General features: G+C 39.1%; 1 protein-coding gene across 1 annotated transcript in view; it reads right to left on the bottom strand.

Annotated features, from left to right (window-relative positions):
- The window catches only part of BAZ2B (bromodomain adjacent to zinc finger domain 2B), a 121,695-nt gene extending 102,248 nt beyond the window's left edge, over positions 1 to 19,447 (bottom strand). The window contains exon 1 of the mRNA XM_017736030.1: positions 19,268 to 19,447. The gene's annotated coding sequence lies outside the window, so the exon portion shown is untranslated. The remainder of the gene's footprint in view (positions 1 to 19,267) is intronic.
- Between the last annotated feature and the right edge of the window lie 909 nt (positions 19,448 to 20,356).

Below are 20,356 nucleotides of genomic sequence, written 5' to 3'. Positions count from 1 at the left end.
CTATCCACAAACCAAGGCAACGTAATACAATATTCAAACACACACACCACTTCATTTCAGTAGGGCAAACCCCTACAATTTTAGGCTCTCACTCTTTCTTCTAAGACAACAATCACAGGCTCCTACACGGGCAGCTGTCATACAAAACAATCAGAGTAACACTCCACATATCACACAGTCCTTAGACAGTAATACCACATTCCCTCTTCTGTATTTCCCAATGCATACTCCTCCATTCTGCTCTTGAGAACCACAGCCTGCTGATTTTATGCTCCTACAGAAGAGGCACACATTCAAATCTGACTCACACAGCCTTGTATTGAAAGATGCCAATAACAAATATCTAGCAATATAACTAGCACAATACGTAAGGAAAATATATCAGGATTCAAAGAAGCTGTGATAATAAAATACCTCATATCTCATTCGAGTATTGTATCTTCATTTTACAGTATTTAGTAAAATATTTTATTTACATTAAAAATCCTGTAGTCATCTTTATCAGTTTACATTACTACTACATTTAGATCAGAACACTGATCTTATTAATCACAACAAAAATTACAAGCTAATGAATCATACAGTATGTTTCCTAGTTACATGTCTAGTACTAGGCAGCATTACTTTTCAAAACAACTACTAAAAATAAAAAAACTAGGGGGTTTTATTAAAAATAGGGGGGGGGGTGTGTTTGTTTTTTAACATTTGTTAAACTTCTGAATTTTACTGCCTTACCAAAAAAAGGCACTGCAGCTGGTAAACTAACTTTAGCACTGCAAAGACCAAAGGGAAACAGAGGTTTTCTTAATTTTAAAAATCACAATATATCTATATATATACAGATACATACACACACACCCCTTTTATGTCTTCATATTTGCAGAAATGTTATTAAAAGGCAGAAGTTACAACCATTAAAAAAATAAACTAGTGAACGGATTTTATCAAATTAATACAGTAACTTTAATCTATTACTCCTCTGGAACAACCAAAGGCTTTAAATTGGTCCATGTGCAAATAATCGTATCAAAGGTGATAAAAAAGCCTGTATCACAAAAAAACCCAACAGTACTCTTGCTAGTCCAGTTGACAATTTACAGGATGGCAGTGAATCTACTAGATCACTGAAATCCAGTCCACAACACATGGCAGGAGCGGAGGAGAGGGGATGGGGGAGGGTGAAGGAGGGCAGACACTTCACTTGCATTAAAAAATAGCTATGACTGTATCTTCTAAATTCTTGTATTTTTCACTTACATTTGACTACATAAAATAGCAAGTCCTGATTTTATTAATGAAAACAGCAATCAGCTGTCTGCAAGCCATCCACGTCACACATCCACACAATCCATTCCACAGGGCACCGGTAAGCACACAGACTTCGGTTCTGAAAAACGCTCGACTAAAATGAAAGCTCTGGAAAACTGTGTATTATTATGTGCATGCATTTCAGAAAGGCAAGTTTTCATTTCACGTATCAATGCAAATGTTTGTTCTCTCACATAATACTGGAATGGAAAGATAACAAGTCAGCATGACTTGTGTTAGACTATCTGTGTGCCCTCAATAAGAAATAATGCGCACATGGAAATGATTTTAAGGTATTTTCACCAATAGAAATTATTGAATTACGTACTGCTTGTAGTTACAGATGTAAACATCATTCTAGTCATGTTACTTAAAAGTGACCAACGTTTTTTAATTGAAATCATACTGAATTTATTCTGAAAACAAAATTTTCATCCAAGAAAGTAAAATTTAGTATCCACTATCCACATTCCACTGTGCACAAAACCCATGTAGATGGTACTATGCAGAAGCTTTTTACTACAGGTTTCCTCATGTGCTACTTTTGAGGTGACTGAAAAAATGCTCCTGTGAGTGGTGTTCCTAGGATTCCTGCATTTTCCTACTGCCATAAACCAGACCCCATGAGGAAATACAAGTCCACTTCAACAACCCACTTGACAAGGACAGTGCTGACAGCATATATACTTGTTGGACAGCAGGCACACACTGAGGAATCAGAGAACTGCTTGGGGCAGTGGTGAAGTAACACTAATACTGGCCTACCACTTCCTCAGCAGGCGGGCCTGATCTGTCCATCTTCTTCAATACAGTGATTAATTTTCAGAAAACTGTAGAACTTTACTGTTGAATGCCTAGCCTACTTTCAGTTATGGCTGAAATGAAATGACAAACAAAAGTTATGGCATCGAATGGACAGGCATATGGACAAACAGGTGAGCAGAAAGCACAGTCATAAAATTTTACATGTTGACAACAGCTACTTAAAGGGAAAGAGGCACAAAGGAACCTCCTGCTTAATTAGGAGTATTCAGAAGCATTATGGTACCAGTTGCGTTTCATCAGAAATTGCTTGTTCCATTCTATAAACAGCATTTGAGTTCAATCTCTATTCATAATAAAGTCGCAAATAAAAGTAAATCTGCAGCTCCATGGCTAACAAGCTCTGGATCCATGACAATAACTACTTTAGCATTATCAAAAATCTACATTATATAGAATCTGTATTCAAAAGTGTTTCATTTTTTAACTAATGTCATTCTATGCACCATAGGCAGCTTCTTCACTGGAATGGCATGTCACCTGATTAAAAACCACACGTTAATAGTGTACATGCATCAAAGCCAAACTTTCAAGTACAAAAAAGTATTATATTCACCAGATTAGCAGTCACATGTATTAGTTCCCTTATTTCTCTGACGATTGTGTCTAGACAAGGCATTTATCTTCAAAAAACAAAACCAAAACCGGCCAAGTTTGCAATCTGCCCAGAGAAAAACACCCTGAATTTTTACAGCCTACATTCTTCTGACTACTGTGATTTAGTCCAAGAGGGCTAAACATTTTTCATAGTAGAGAAGGTATCAGTTAATGAAATGAGAAGGTTGTTGAAACATGGTAAATAAGTTTGATGAGAAAAAGTCTATATTGCTACGTTTTAAAGAAAAAATTATATAAAGGTATTAAAATACCATTAAGGTTACTACCGAAATCATGAAAAGAGACCAGTCACTAATTTAAGGTTAAGATTCTGCAAAACAGTTTTACATGCTTAGCTCCTCTAAGTGTCAGTAGGTCAATGTCTGTTTATGAAGGCACACACGTAAAACTACTCAGGATTAAGATGTGTTGACCTAATCTAACTGCATCTGAGTCACGATACATGCCCTACATGTAGTGGCAAACTTGTGCACTGGCAAACCCTGAGATCTACTTCAGTCTCCTTCTGAGCAGACGGAGGCAGATGCAGGCTCCGACTCAACTAAACAACTACAACTTTATGATATGATGACATGAGACGACAACTAAACAAGCACATTTATAGAATCATCTAGATTGGAAAAGTCCTTTGAGATCATAGACTTCATCCACTAACCTACCACTGCCAAGTTCACAACTAAACCATGTCCCCAAATATCACCAATACACTTTTATCTGAATTCCTCCACCACTGTGAACACTCCCCCATTGCCCTGCGCAGCCTGGGCCAGGGCTTGACAGGTAGGAAATTTCTCCTCAGGTAAGGAATTTTCCCTAACATCCAATCTAAACCTGCCCTGGCACAGCTTGAGGCCACTTCCTCTGGCTCCCTGGGAGCAGAGCCTGACCCCCCACAGGGCTCCACCCTCCCATCAGGGAGTTGGAGACAGGGAGAAGGTCCCCAGGAACCTCCTTTTCTCCAGGCTGAGCCCTCCCTCAGCTGCTCCTGCTGCTCCAGCCCCTTCTCCAGCTCTGTTCCAGTCTCTGGACTTGCTCCAGCCCCTCAGTGTCTGTCCTCCTCTTCCTGATGGACCCAGAACTGGGCACAGCACCCCAGTTGCCTCAGCAGTGCCAGCTACATGTCATTGCCCTGGTCCTGCTGCCACACTAGGGCTGATACAAGCCAGGTGCCCTTGGCCCTCTTGCCCACCTGGGCACACCCAGGCTCACGTACAGCCACTTTCACCAGCACCCCCATGGCCTTTTCCATCTTTCCAGCCCCTCTGTCCCCAGCCTGGAGCACTGCAGGGAGTTGTTGTCATCCAAATGCAGGACCCAGCACTTCCCATTATTGAACCTCATTTACTTGTCCTTGGCCCATCAATCCAGCCTGTCCAGAGCCCTCTGCACAGCCTTCCTAACCTTCCTACCCGCAAGCAGATCAACAATCCCGCCCAACTTGGTGTCATCCACAAATTTACTGAGGGTGCACTCAATCCCCTCATCCCAATCACTGATAAAGATATTGAACAGGACTGGCCCCAATACTGAGCCCTGGGGACACCACTGGTGGCCAACCCTAGCTGGAAGGAATTCCATTCATCACCACACCCTCTGGGCCTGGCCACGCAGCCAGTTCTGAACCCAGCAAAGAGTGCACCTGTCCAAGCCATGGGCTGCCTCTTGCTCCGGGAGAATGGTGTGGGAGACAGTATCAAAGGCTCTGCTGGACTCCAGGCAGACACATCCACAGCCTTCCCCTCATCTGCTGAGTGGGTTCACCTTGCCATAGCAGGAGATCAGGTTGCTCAAGCAGGACCTGCTCTTCCTAAACCCATTCTGGCTATGCCCCATCCCCTGGCTGTCCTGTATGTGCCGTGTGACCGCACTCAAGATGATCTGCTCTATGACCTACCTTGGCATCAAAGTCAGATTGACAGGCCTGTAGTTTCCCAAATCTTCCTTCTGGCTGTTCACAAGATAGCAGAACATTTGCAACCTTTCAGTCCACCCTAACCGTAACCCTCCCTAGTTAGTCAGAAGTGCTGTTAAATGATGAAAGGGGCTCAATGAGCACTTCTGCCAGCTCCCTCAGTGCCTTCGGTTGAATCCAAAACCCATAGACTTGTGCATCTTTAAGTGGCATAGCAGGTTGCTGACCATTTTTCCTGGACTATGGGGATTTCATTCTGTTCCCTGCCTGTGTCTTCCACCTCAGGTATGCCGAGAACAACGGATCTTACTATTAACAGCCTATGCAAAGAAGTCACTAAGTAACTGAGACTCTTCCTCATCCTTTGTCACTATGTTTCTTCCCCCCTCCTACCCCCATCCAATAAAAGTTGGACATTCTCCCTGGCCCTCCTTTTGTTGCTAATGTATTTATTGTCTTTTATGGCACTAGCTGGATTAAGTTCTAGCTGGGTTGTGGCCCTAATTTTCTCCCTGCATAACCTCATAACATTCTCAAGTCCTCCTGAGTTGCCTGCTCCTTCTTCAAAAAGGTCATGGGACTTTCCTTTTTCCCTTGAACTCCAGCCAAAGCTCTCAGCTCAGCCAGACCACTGCTCTTCCCTGCCAGCTCATCTTTGGGCACACGTGAACAGCCTGCTTCTGTTCCTGTGTGTTGGAGACTGACTCTGTCATCCAGTCTCCTAAACAGTCCAGTCTGCCCTCCAGCAGACCAGGGCAGCCATTCTGCTGACCCACCTCCTTATTTCTCCAAAAATCAAAAACTCTTCTCGTGATTGCTATGCCCAAGCCAGCCTCTATCACATCACCCACAAGTCCTTCTCTGCTTGCAAATAGTAAGTCCAGGGGAGCACCTTCCCTTGTTTATCTCTGCTACTGACACAGACTTTGGGAATAAATGCATACCTTCTTGTTGAACCAAGATTCACAACTGATGTTAACCCAGTGCAGTAGTCTTAATGAGCACACTGGATCAGGCCACTTCGACTTCATAGTCTTCTGCATTAGATCAGTTTTGTTTCAACTGCATGAATTCCACTCAGAAAATAAGCATATCTGACCAACTGGAGGCCTTAATTTTCACAATACATATGAATTACAGATAAACTCATGAGCAGACTTCTTTAATTCAGCCTCACAGAATCCTTTAAAATATCACCGTGATACTAAAGCCACCAACCAGTCTTTAAAAAAGCATTAAAAAAACCACCATAACTAAAAGCTTTGCTGCACTAGAATGAAATGTATTTTGGTACTTTAGAAGTAGCTACCCATCTATCACATACAGTTTTTCAAATTCTTAGTACTACTATTTCTCTAATTCTTGTAATGAAAATCAAACACAATATATCCATGTGGAGAATGGCCAACCTAATAGTTACACCTGTTTGTGACAATTAATACAGTCAGGCTTCTATGTTTAAAAGTAATGTTGTTTGCTATTAGGGGCAATACTATAACAAGTATAATTTCAAGATGTTCTTAATTTAAAAGCTGTATTTCAGAGAGCTGATGCTCTGCTTATTAGTACTATGCTGTTCACATTGACAGCACTGATCAGTTACCTGTTGCACTCAAAAAAAGACCAAACCAACAAAAAGAGAAACGTATTTACACTAGTTTATGATATGGTCCTAATCTTCTCTTTTCACAGGTGATCCTGAGGAAAACAGTCCAAGAACTGTATGTAGCAGGATGCCCTTTTTACCCTTCTTTTACATATATGTTACAAGTAAACCAAATGTGAACTCTATGCCTCGGAGTACCACTATAAACCCCACAGGACAGATGTAGTTTCAACTTTTTTATTGACTATTCCAACGAAACACATTAACCCAAATTTAACTGCAACTTACTTGCAATATTGAGCAAAGTCTTTAGGAAAGGTCATTTTAACTTCCATTTAATATAATGTCAATAACACCTATAATGACTGAATTTATGAATATCCCATGTTACATACCTGAAGACTAAAATTCCCACACAGAAACAGGGAAAGAAAGCGATATGGGAAAAATCCCTAGGGTTGAAGTTAGAGTACATAGCACTATTCTCTATTACATTATGTTAATAGAGTAATGCACATTAACAAACTCAGTGCAAAAAGAGTCCACTAAGGAACTAAGAACAAAGGACAGGATAATCAGTGAAGACTGGAAAAACGAACACATAACAAAGATGATTACTTTCCAATCCTGCATAAAAATCACAAAGAAACCACTGTATTCGTTGAAATCTTACCCAAAAAAAAAAATTATTTTTGCATCCGTTATTATTCCATCCACACAAATTACCAAAGACACAAAACATCAAATATTAACAAAACTCAAATTAACAAAACCATAATTAACAGGAACTTATTCAGAACAAAGGTCCATCTACACAAGTAATAAACATTTCAAGAAAGAATAAAGGTATATACTCTTCTTCCAAAATCAGAAATAGGAAGATTTAACAAACCTAACACTGCAACTCAATCACCACGTTCAGCAGCACGTGATAAACACATCTTCCACTCATCACTCTAAGTGTAATTTTCTCTCCATGGCAGCCAAGGATGATTCCACAACCTAACGCAGCATCACTGGGTTTTGTTTCACTGCGTTATTTTAGTTCTACTACTACATGACCCAAAAATGTTTTCTATTTACTTTACTACTTCAGGCATGACTTTCTAGCTGAAGACTTCTATGTACTCTCATCTCATATGGAAAGTGTTCCAAAACTGATGACCCCTTTCATTTTTATTTGCTTTTTATTCTACTTGACAGGGTGACCTGAATTAATACACCGTTCCAGATGTTTTCTGGTTTGTCCTTTGTTTTCTCCTCCCAGTAAGATGTCAAACTGATGTTTTTGACAGAAGTATGTGTTATGACTCCAGTATCTCTACCTGATAACATGTAATTAATCTACAACCTATCACTATTTAGTTCATGTTATACTCCCTGCTTCCCTCTGCTCCATGTGCATTATTCCAATTTACAGAATCAAGGCTGGCAGTCCAACCATCAACCCATGACCACCATAACCACCCCTAAACCATATCCCCAAGTGCCACAGCCAGACGTCTCTTAAACACTTCCAGAGATGGTGACTCCACCACTTCCCTGGGCAACTTCTTCCAGTGCCTGACCACTCTTTCAGTGAAAAGGGGTTTTTTCTAGTAACTACTCTGTAACTCCCCGGTGCAACTCTTGGTTTCTTCAGCCTAGAGAAGAGGAGACTGAAGGGAAACCTCACTGCAGTCTTGAACATCCTCCAGAGGGGAAGCTGGGGGGCAGGTAACCCATGCCTTGTGACCAGCGACAAGACCGGAGGGAATGGCTGGAGCTGTGTCAGGGGTGCGTTTAGGTGAATATCAGGAAAAGGTTCTTCCCCCAGAGGGCGGTGGGGCACTGGACAGGCTCCCCAGGGAACGGTCACGGCCCCAGGGCTGCCAGAGCTCCAGACTGTTTGGACAATGCTCTCAGGGACAGGGTGGAATTGTTGGGGTATCCTGGGCAGGGCCAGGGGTTGAATTCCATGATCCTTGTGGGTCCCTTCCAACTCAGCATATTCCATGACTCTATGAACTGAAGACCATTTCCTCTTGTTCTTTCACTAGAGACGTGGCAGAAGAGACTGACACACATCTCACTGCACCCACCTTTCAGGTGATTGTAGACAGCAATGAGGTCCCCCCCAAGCCTCTTTTTCCCCAGGCTAAACATCCCCAGTTCCCTCAGCCACTCAAGACTCTTAAAATTCAGTTTGACTTTGTGGTTTTTCACCATGGTAAAATCAGATCAGCTTTTATCAGATAAACTCAGCCTGTACTCTACAAGATCCTCTCAAATCATATCCTATTAAAAAAAAAAAATCCTGCAACATAACCAAGCCATCAAAAATCTGACATCACTCATTATAAAGACAAGCTACCCAGGAGCAGAAATCAATATGGGACTCAAGAATTTGAAGCACATTGTTTGTAAACATCGTCTGAAAGGGTTTAGCTATTGTGAGGTCTTAACTTACTCTTAGTCTGCATGCGGCTGCTGTTTTTTCAGAATAAAACTTAATAAATAAGTCTGAATTTCAGAAAACAAAAATCTATAAACTATCTGCTGAATTCATCCTGAAAGTGACATTTTCTTACAAAATTGGGTACATACATGAAGTACATCTGCTGCCCTTTTGCCTATATAATGCAATATTTTAGAATCAGTTTTGCATTTTTTCTTTCTGTAAATACTAACAAGGATGTTCAATAAACAAGTAGTATCTTCACTCATTATATATTGCAACAGGATAGGCAACAGTGGATGAGCTTGGGGCTACATAGACCCTATCACCACACCAGTGGCAAAGGAAGCAACTGCCTTTTTAAGAATTGAAGACACCAAAATGAAAGGCCAATTATATCCCTTTTCAGGGCAACAGTTTAGGTTTGAATAGTTTTGACATGCCGAATGTGCATTAACCGATGCTGTCAATGTCTTTCTATGGCTAGTAAGCCAGGCAAACAGCTCCCAAGTACCCAGTCATGTACTCATCATCCTTCTTTTTTCTCCAAGTAAACCATCACAGACTTTAGAATTAAAAAATACGAATGAAAAAAGAGTGACAATTAGTCATACCAGCAACTATCACTTCTCACCAAGCCAGAGAAACCTTTCAACACAGTATTGGATCACTGTATATCCCAAACCAGTACATGAATCTTTGTTTCTACCCTTGACATTCTGAGATTGTAAGCAACGTAAGTAACTCAGGTAACTTCTCTAAACTCTTCCTGTATTTCTGTTAGTTCTCATCAGCCTATCTACCAATCTGTCTAATGCTACACTTAAAATGGGGTCACTGTACATTTTCTGTAGGCTAAATCCTAACATAAAAAATGCAACTTTTCCTTCCAAGAACCAGATACTACATACCTAAAACATTATTCCAAAATCTCTCTTAAAAAAAAAAAAAAAGAGTATTTAAGTGTTTGTCACTGCGTTCCACAACCAGCAGTTTTCACTTAACGTATTACAACTTGCAGCGCTATTTTTGGCCAACAATTCCGATTTACTGTTTCTGGATTGCCTTCTCTGTCATGGGTCTCTCCCACAAGGTAGCATATGACATTTTTCTAAAAAATCTAAAATTACTATTATAAGGAATCAGACTGAAAATCTGACACTCAAATAGCTCATTAAAATGAAAGCTAACTTTTACAGAAAACTGCAAATTATATATTGATTTATAAATCGCTCAATTTATATATTTTGAAATCAACATTTGTAATGGACTGCTAAGTAAAGAATAAGATTCTGTGTTTACGTTAAATAGAATGTAATTAACATGAAGAATTATACACGTCACCTACCTATCTCCTAGCACTCAAACCATCTATATTATTGTCTATGCTGCTGGAAGCAACAGAGACAACAAATATTGAAGAATGAACCCTTCCCTCAGTCCAAATTTTCTCAAAATTAATAGAATGCAGGCCAGTTCTGTTGAGGTCAATGTATGAAGCAAAAAAAGTAACTCAGCTTTACCAAGAGATCCCACTAATCTGCATTTCAAATGTCCCCTAGAACACATAATACAAATTATTCCTTAAGATGATTGCTTGTCTATTTATTTTAAACACATTGCAAGATACAAAAATGACCACAATTACAAAAATTAAGCATTTAGATGCCGAGAAATCTTTAAAAAGTGACTGTCCCTGCTACATGCCTGTTATAACATAAAGTCTTTACACTATTTACGGATGTCTCAGAACACGCAATTCATTTCCATGACCACAAAAAGAGTGCAGGCTACATTTAAACACTGCTCTGTATAAACCACTTACATCAACACAATAAACTTTGCAATATGCTGTATATCTATAACACCTTAACTGCTAACACTGAAAATTTACTGGCATCTGCAAGAGTCAAAAGACTATAAATTTACCTCAGTGATAATCAGAAACAGGTTGACATAGAAAAAGATCTCCCAAAAAACAGGCCAAGTGTTTCAAGCTGCTCTGTATCTTTCTCACATACAAAAAAAAAAAGGAAAATGACCTAGCATAATCTGTTCCTTTCAGTTCCTAACACCAGGTGAAAAAGGGCATTTTACAACTGACTGCACTTACTGGTGCACTTAACATTAGTTTTAACCTAAAGTGAGAGCGAGCTCCTTCCCCGCATGCACTTTGACTGTTTCCTTGTACAATGAACACACTTCTTTTTGCAAATCATAAAAAAACTAGTTCAAAACTAACCCTCTGGATAAGGCTCAACTATGGAATCAATACATCCCACTCTTGTTCAAAAATACATTTAGTTCCATGAAGACAACTTGCTATACCTCTTAAGCCTTAAAGGGGGAAAATCAGGCCTGAAAAGCACTTCTAGAAAAGAAGAGAACTGCAGAAAAATATAGTGCTAATATCACAGTTAAATGCCAAACAATAAAGGACCCTTACTAAGTTTGTTGTCATTTTAGTAATATATTCTTTCCATATGCATTTTTTCTCTTTTCTGAAATTTACTCCTCCGAACACTCTTACATGCAAACTGTACAAACTCTTCAATATATTTTTTATTTGGCAAGTCGTTGGCAAGTTAAAACAAACAAAAAAGACATGAAAAACACCAAACAGAAGGACTCCAGTATGTCATCAAAATGGGGCATACCTGTTTTGTGTTCAAATATACACCCATTCTAAAATCCTGTCCTCCAAATCCCTCTCCACTACACTTAAGGTATGACTAAATCCAAGTGCACTCTCTACTAAGCGGTCAGAAAGATAGTAATTGTTGGAATGTATTGCTGTGATTTTTTTCAGTAATCCACAGTATTTCACTGCCTTTAGTCAAGACTTGGGATCTCAACTTTCTTCCCATTTCTCACACTTTCTTTGGGACAGTAGCTTTTTAACATGGTCTCTTTCGACAATGCAGTGAAAAAAATTCAATCACTGTCTGCTGTTAACCATGTGTCAGTGATTACTAAGAGGAGGGTGGATGTGTAATCACCTAAAATCAGAATATCCTGCACTGAAAGAGACCCACAAGGATCATGGAATTCAACCCCTGGCCCTGCCCAGGATACCCCAACAATCCCACCATTGTCCAAACAGTCCTGGAGCTCTGGCAGCCTTGGGGCCATGACCATTCCCTGGGGAGCCTGTCCAGTGCCCCACCGCCCTCTGGGGGAAGAACCTTTTCCTGATACTCACCTAAACGCACCCCTGACACAGCTCCAGCCATTCCCTCGGGTCCTGTCCCTGATCACAGAGAGCAGAAAACAGAGCTGCCCCTTCGCTTCCCTACATGAGGAAGCTGTAGACCCCAATGAGGTCTCCCCTCAGTCTCCTTCTCTCCAGCCAGAACAAACCAAGTGACCTCAGCCATTCTTCACACGACTTCCCCTCCAGACCCTTAACAATTTACTTCTTTAGACTCCTGTCTAAGGTAGTTTCACTGAAAGAGCCAAAATGGGAGTGTCTATTGTTTCTAATATTAGACTTCCTAACTAAAACAACCCAAACAGGAATTCTCCTTGCTGCTTCGAAAGCTTCTACAATCGTGCTATAAAGAAATTGTTTCTGGCACTACAACTGTTGTAGAGGTTGGGTCTCCCAGGGACCTACTGAGCACTCTTCCACCTCACTTTTCTCCTAAACCACACATCTGTAGTCTCAATGGTTCTCTCTGATCTAGCTCTTTCTTCAATATTGAAAAGAAGCAGTGAGGTGCATGGGTAACTCTAAGGAAAAAAAATTATCAGAGACGCAATGGAAAAATACTGGTTTGTGTTTCTCACAGTTTATCCTTTTTTCAATTGCTATAACTACTCAGACAAGACCAGAGCTGTAAAGAGTGATAACATCTTCTATTAAATCAACTGATACATCTTGAAAAACTAGACTCTTTCAGGCATGTATGTTTGATATTTCTATCTCGCTAACATAGTAAGAAAACCCCCTTACGGCTTCCCATTCTCCTGGATCCATACACATGAAGTAAGAATTTATTTACAACTTTCCTCAGCAATACTTTCTATTTACATGCCAGGTTACAAGTTAGTAACTTACAACATACTGGATCAAAAGATGTATGGAGGGCAGAAATTTTGGGCTCCCTTTTATTCCCGCAAGAACTAAGGATGTTAGGAAAACTGACTTTTGTAGTGAAAAATACATTACTCCTTATAAAAGTTCCAGTCACTAGGGCAAACAAAAATACAGAAAAGTTATCAAACTTTTCTATTTAAGCTTGAGTTCTAACTGAACAGCAAAACTGAAGGGGGGCAGATCAACCTTACATCACAGCTTATCTATGTTAATAACTAACATTTCTAAGTATGTACTGTTCACATAATAATGATAGAAACACATACCTTTGTAAGAGTACAGTCATTCCTAATACATCCATTATTTTCCTCCATGGGCTACTCAACAAGGCTACTCACTTCTGTTTTACTACACCTTCATTTTGTGTAATACAATCACATTTTATACTCCTTGGTGTCCCTCCAAAAGCATTGAATATACAATGGATGAAAAGCACAAACTTCAGCAACTGCAATGTTAGCAAGGCAACACCGGGTAAATCTAACAAGGATTTCTTCTTCAGAACAACAAATGTTACAAAAGGACTACAAAGCTTGGCTGATGTCGCTTTTTTAGTCTTTACATAACAAGATTTCGTATTTCAGATGTATGTCACTGCTCACCCTTACACCGTGTTTCTTAGAAGCTCAGAGTTTAACATTTTATTCAGCATTTAGTTAAAAATAAGTATTTAATACTGAGGTTGTTCTATGATGCAAGCACAGCTAAAATGAAGGGCCTCTGTGGCTGCAGCGACCAGATTTCAAATGCAGGTAGATCAATAAAAAAAGAGCTCAAGCACGAGCTCAAGTCTCCATGTGTGAGTAGAATGGTTTATAATAGCTTGCAAATGACTACACACTTGCTGTAACCAGCTGTTCTTAAATTATGAATATGCAGCCAATGCATGTTAAAGCCAAATCACAGCACCTTTTTTACAGGGAAATCCTAGCAGTTTATTTTGCTTGTTCCACATGTTAGTTCCGTTAAGGATACAAACAGCAATAACTTTGGAACAAATAGGACCAAACTATGGGCATTTCATCACTAAGTCCATTAGCACAGAAAGGGTTGTCAGTCTTTAGAACTCTCCTACAACAGCTCAGGCAATACAACAATGATCTCCAAGCCAAAAGCATACACGCAAAAGCCCTTTTGCCAGGCTTTTGCTTCAGCCAATCAGCCAGTCCGCTCTGACCTGCTTGAAGACTCGCATCAAGCTTCAAACATTTAAAAACATCAATCATAAAAACAAAGACAAGACACTGAATTATACAGTATTAACCTCCAGGGTTTGCATACAAAGACCTACGATTTATTTATGTCCTAGCACGTTAAGAGCTTCAGCACGCTGTTCTTTACACCAAACTAGCTGCCAGTTTGATGAACCTCTCTGCCCTCAGCAGTACAGTGTCTTTGATTAATGAGTGCATGCTCGTGGAAAAGTGCAAGAACAAAAAACAGGGCAAAATCCACACCATTATGTCCCTGTGCACTGACAGACCACAGCAATAATTTTTGTCCAACTGGCTTCCTGCTGTAGAAAGACTGTGGGCTGAGGAGGGTGTTCTGGGATTATTTTGCTAATTATACTTGGATACTACACACCACTCTTCTAAAATAGGTACCTGGTAAATGCACTGAATTGCTTATTAAAGAAACTTTCAGCATTCGAAAAACATTAATTCATTAACACAAATCAATTAATAAATAGGGTCACAATCCAAAAACATTATCTATGTACTCAGTGAAGAAAAAATACTCTCTAGAAGATTTCAAGGTTTTAGCTTCTCATCCAACAGACTTAGGACTGAGGTTCAAGCTCAAGAACAGCTAGGCAGATTATTTTCTGCTTTTAAATCACTGTATTAAATACTCTAAAGAAAATCTACCCTATACTTCTTGTAATTTACAGGAATAAGAATACACTGGTAGGGTTCACCATTATTTAAAAAATGAAAAGTCATTATTCTTTCCAACAATTCCAGAGCAGAACTAAGTTCTGTGTGAAGCTCCAAAAAGTCAACAGCATTTTCTGATGGTCACTGTATTATTTTTAAGTTTACCTTCTTTCCCAGGGCTTTATACTGCAAACATTACCCGTGACAAATACTTAAACTTAGCAGTCCCACTGATTTCAGTGGGACCATTACTAATGTAAAGAGTCCATCAGGTAGAATAATTTTTCAGGTAGTTTTTCTATACATTTTTAGTAGTTTGAATTTTAAGGTTTTGAGTGATTCCTCCTTCAGCAGCTAGAAAAATCTATGCAATCTCTTTTTGCAAACTACCAAGGCTTAACCCATTCAGCTCTTTACAATGCCTGACCTACATCAAGTGAAAGGGGTCTTACATCCTTTACATACAGAAAACAAGACACTCAGGAGGCCCTAAAGGGTGTGAGTAGCAAGGTAAAGGGAGAGAATTCACATTAAAGGCAACATGCATCATACAGACACTGAAAAGCCCAGCACACCTTTTCTTAAGGCCATACTTTCAGAGACTAAGTTTGAAAGATCATCTGTCACTAAGCAAGGTTTCAAAATGCATACTTGTTTTGATATATCAGTCTTTTTTCCAGTGATCTGAAAGATATTCACATAAGAGAAGGAACTGGTATTAGGAATTCAGTCAAGTTCATAAATTAATTCTGTTAAACTAAGCCGGGAAAACCCTTGTATCCTTTGTTCCTTGTTGCTACATTAAAAGAAATTGAAACAAGCATTAAGACTTCCTCGCTCCAAGAGTGTTTCTTTCACCTAGTGTCTCATGAAATGCTAGTATCGCAATAAAATAAATCACAGTTTCTCCTCCCCCAAAAAAGAAATAAAAATCTAATTGATACCATAAAATTACTACTTTTATTTTTATTACTTATTTCCATTTAAATCTCAAAGGAAGTTCTGTCTTGGACTTTAATAAAGTATATTTGTTTTTTTCTATTTAAGGAATGGCTCAAGACCATGGCACTACATAATGGTAAATTTAGGACAGTAAAGAGCTTAAACACTAAAGAACTTGGATAAGAACTTAACACAGCTAATAGGTGAAACTGTGTGCTAACTGTATTATATGTTCTACATACCTTTTTTCCACTTAAAATTGTACGATTAAGAAATAAAATAATGGCAAAATACTGCATCTTGCCTGGCCCTTCTGAAGAGGCTGAATGAATACATGGTCCCAGTTTTGTTTAATGACTACGTGCACTCTGCTTACCTACCCTACCTACCCATAGCAATTACTCTGCGGAATAACAAACCACACATTTCCGTTTTCAAGGAAACAACTACACAGCACACTACAGATTAAAGTCAGTGAAGACAGCTCTTTTTTCATCCTCTACCAGCAACTACTTGTGATGTCGGTAAAAGTCAAAACCCTTTCGGAGTCCTTATCTCTGTAACAGTGAAACTAATACTGTCTCGCCTTTACATAAAGTCCTAAGAAAGACAAACTAAAAAATTAATGTGAACCTACTATTTTCCTAACACAAATCTTTTGGTGGTTTCTTGTTGATTTGTTTGTTGCTATTTACAATAAAAATGGTTTTAAAGTAAAAATGCAGTAGTATAACAAAAAAAATTTTTGAAGCATAGATGTCAGTTAAAAAAGGATGTTTCATTTCCTTCTGTGATGCAGTGGGGAAGATCACCTGTACCTAAATTCCAAATACTGCATAATGTTCTTCAATACAAACTTCTTGTTTCTATAAAATACATTGACCAACATATACTTACTACATTTTGTCTACATTCCGAATGTTGTAAACTATCAAAGAATCACAAAAATCACTGCTAACCTCGACAACTGTTTCAGTGTTTCTTGTGGTGGCAATTAACAATCACAAACCAGTCTATAATCTGGTATGACACAATTTACTGAATATATTGTAGTAAAACTAAATTAACTCAAAGGTTGAGCCACACTTGGGAGAAAACCAGTAGACTGTGGGAATCTTCCTTGGACCAAATTATCTAAGTGATGAGAACACTAAGTACCACTCTTATGTACTCTATTAGAATAGTCTGTTTATTTAAAAAAAAAAAAAATCCACCATTAGTTACACTACTTAGTTTTATTTAAAGATACCTATACATTAGAGTCTGGGAGACAGATCACAGTGAAGGGATGTGAACACAGAGTGTTCATACAGTGAAACTCTTAATGTACCGGAGGGAGAGAGGGGAGGAAGGGTGTAGGAAACTGCATTGCTGGTTGTACCTCCCAACAGTCAAGATCTCCTACTCCCAAATACGCCATTATAAGAAAATTATAGAACTAACAGCAGTTAGGTATTCCTTTCTCTCATTCTGGGATGTGAGACCGGGTGCACAAGCTTCTTTTTATTTGCAACTCTGATATTCCAAGTCTTGCGCAAGAATAGAAAAGTAGCAACAAAGACCTTAACAATTGCAGTTCAAGCTGGGAGGGACTGTTCTACTTGAATTCAATGACACCACTAACGGCTTCTTAGCAGTTTCATGAAATCAACCGGCTGTCAAATCGATGCATCAGAAGGAACAGTTATGCACTCCCATAAGAAAAAGCAACACATCAGGATGTTTTGCAAAACATCTGCTCCTTTACACTGCAATTCTACAATAAACATGCAAACAAAGAAAACATGAAAAAGGGCAACAGGACCTATAAGGAAAGGCTTCTATTACCTTCTTATTTGCATTTTAAGTGTCTCTCAAAAAAGACAAAAAAAAGTCAGTCTTGTAGAACTTTCTTCTTAACATAAGGTCAATATAAAGGTTAAAGAAACATACAGAAGTCATCAAGCAATGCTTTTTCCCTCCATGATATAAAGATATTGGTAGTTTATCTTTTGAAAATGCAAAACATTTTATTACACGTTCAAGAAAATCAAGTATTTTTCACCAAAAGGTATGAAGTATGTATTTAGTTACCATTCCTCTCACACTACTCAAAAAATTTTATAATGGTATTGACCACCTACAATAATCTTAAAAACAATAACCTTTTTGTGGGAACACAAACCTGTAAGGAACCAAGCACATTGGAATTTAGTTTAAGAAAATAATTTGTATGAGAAATACCAGTATGTCATGGTTTAGGGATGATATTCCCCAGTTCAGTGCTCCCACTGAAACCATGTGCTGATCATTCACTCCCACCCCTTCTTCAGGATGGAGAGGAGAATTGGAGGCACAAAAGGTAAAGGTCACGGGCTGAGACAGGGAGCATTTACCGGAAACAGCAATGAGATAAGAACATGAATAGTAATAGCAACAATACCAATGACAGAGAGTACAAAAAAGAGTCCAAAGATTCACAAGGAAACAACAATACCCTAGGTTCACTTGGAAGAGAGCCCTTCTCTCCTCAAAAAGAAGAGTGCCTTGCCTGCCTTTCCCACCCCCAACGGACAGGGGCAAGGTGGCCAGAACTACTGGGTCCTGGCCATGCCCCTCCTGGCTACTGCAAAAATTAACCCTGTCCTGGGTGGAACTAGAACAAGGTATCACAATTCCAGTTTATTTTCAACACATAATAGTCACAAAACCTTATACTGTGCCATCCAGAACAGACTTTGGATCAGGAATGAAAAGGAAACAATACCTGAACCTCTGAAGAAATACTTTTTACCCTCCAAAGAGTTCTGTTTATCAACAACTTCATCATAACCTGATTTGAATACTACCCTTGCTTACAGGAATTGGTATGATCTATGATTACACAAGCATCACCTGCTTGAAGTGAACATAGAATTTCTTGAATACTGAAGATTCCTGAACAATTCCTAGTGCCTTCTCTACATACACTTTACAAAAATTACCTTGGCTACCATTTTCTTAACATTATGAAGTTTATTGATTTCACAGCACTTTGACAAAAATACATATGTAGTTTGAGATGTCAAAGCTATACCGCCATTTTTGGAAACTACTTATCCTCTGTTGCTCACCATTTATAACCTACCCAATCTTCTACACCTTCACTGCATTTATAATTTAGAATCACCTGTTGTATGTGCTTTCAACTATTTAAATGTTTTCATTTACTCAGCATTCACACAGATAGCAAATAGCAAATCCAACCACATTTTCTGATGCGTTTAGGAAAGAAAAATAAAGTAAGCATCTGACTTTTGTTCTAACATAACCTTAAGGCTGCTTTAAGTACAGCATTCAATACTGACTTGGATAGAAAGAAAGTCGTCATGCACAAACAGCTATTCCTATTAGTTTCTATGTTAACTGTTGTCAATATTTTTCCCAATCCTGGAGACAAAGAAAATGCAAATTAAATACAAGTAGTTTCATGTTTTCCATAGTGCAACTTTAAATATGCAGCAAGTCAAACAAGCATAGAAAGAAGAATGGAAAAACAGAACTCTACCTACAAGTACTCCTTATCAAGTACACCATGTTTCACTAAGTTATGCAACCAGAAAAACTTTCATGAGACTAAAAAAAAAAAAAAAATCAATTGAGAACCAAATTAACAGAACAGTACCTTTTATTGTTCTCCCTTTCACAACAGCTGATACAAAACTTGTAGTCAGAGGAAAAGCGATTTGTTGTTGGGTTTTGGGTAAGGAGTTGTTGTGGGGTTGGTTCTTTCAATGAGTTTAGTATAGTTACTACGTTTAGCCACACACATTATACAGCACCTGGAACATAACCCAAACGACATGCAATATTTATAGGTACTTTCCAGAAGGAGCTTTTAATAATGCAGCTTAATAAGTTTGTTGCTTCCAAACATACCTCCAAGTTTGTCATTTAAAAATGGAGGTCTGTATTGCCATGTTCCTCATGCCAAAAAGAAACTATTTATTTCTCAGGGAAGATCCTGTACCCAGTGTTTCATGTAAACTTCACATCAGATTATTACTTGCCATAAACAAAAACAATGCCGATCTCCAGATAATTTGTTATTTAACATAGTAACTTCAGAACGTTTTTTTAAATAAGCGAACAGTTAAGCATTACATATTGAATACTAAGGCCAGGGCAGAAAAAAAAAAAAAAGGAGGGGGGGGAGGAATAACCCAAAAGCACGATTGTTTTCCTGTTATGAAACCAGACACCAATAAAGAAGCATATTCACAATGTCCCCTGTACGTGCACGCTCAACTAGGAACCTCTCTTTTAAAGTGCGGTTTACAACACGTTAGACCAGGAATTCTACGGGAAAGCACAGAGTCTTGGAGAAAAATCCCCTTAAACTTTACATGACGTCACTATCTGTCCCTGTAACATCTCCTAAACTTTGATGCTCATCCAGAAGCGCTTTCAGGTTTTCTACTCATTCCCTCCTAGAAGAGACGGTCAGACTTTGGAATAAAAATTTGCCCAAGATGGCGAAAGGCTTGTTGTTTGGAGGGCAGAAAAATGGAGGATATTGTAATATACACAAAGGGATAAATTTCAACAACTCGGCCCAGCGCTGCAGCTGCTTGTTTCTCTTTACAAGGACGGGACACGCATAAAGCCGCGGACAGAGGGACCCGCCGCGAGCCGGGTGTGCGGAGCGGCGCCCGCTCCCGGCCCGCGCCGCGCCCCGCACCGCGCGGAAGGGAAGGAGGGAGAGAGGGAGCGC

The sequence above is a fragment of the Corvus brachyrhynchos genome, unplaced genomic scaffold (assembly GCF_000691975.1).
Source record: "Corvus brachyrhynchos isolate BGI_N302 unplaced genomic scaffold, ASM69197v1 scaffold45, whole genome shotgun sequence".
Classification (NCBI taxonomy): Eukaryota; Metazoa; Chordata; class Aves; order Passeriformes; family Corvidae; genus Corvus; species Corvus brachyrhynchos.
Note: the sequence above shows the minus strand (reverse complement) of the source record. Positions and strands in the feature narration are given on the sequence as shown.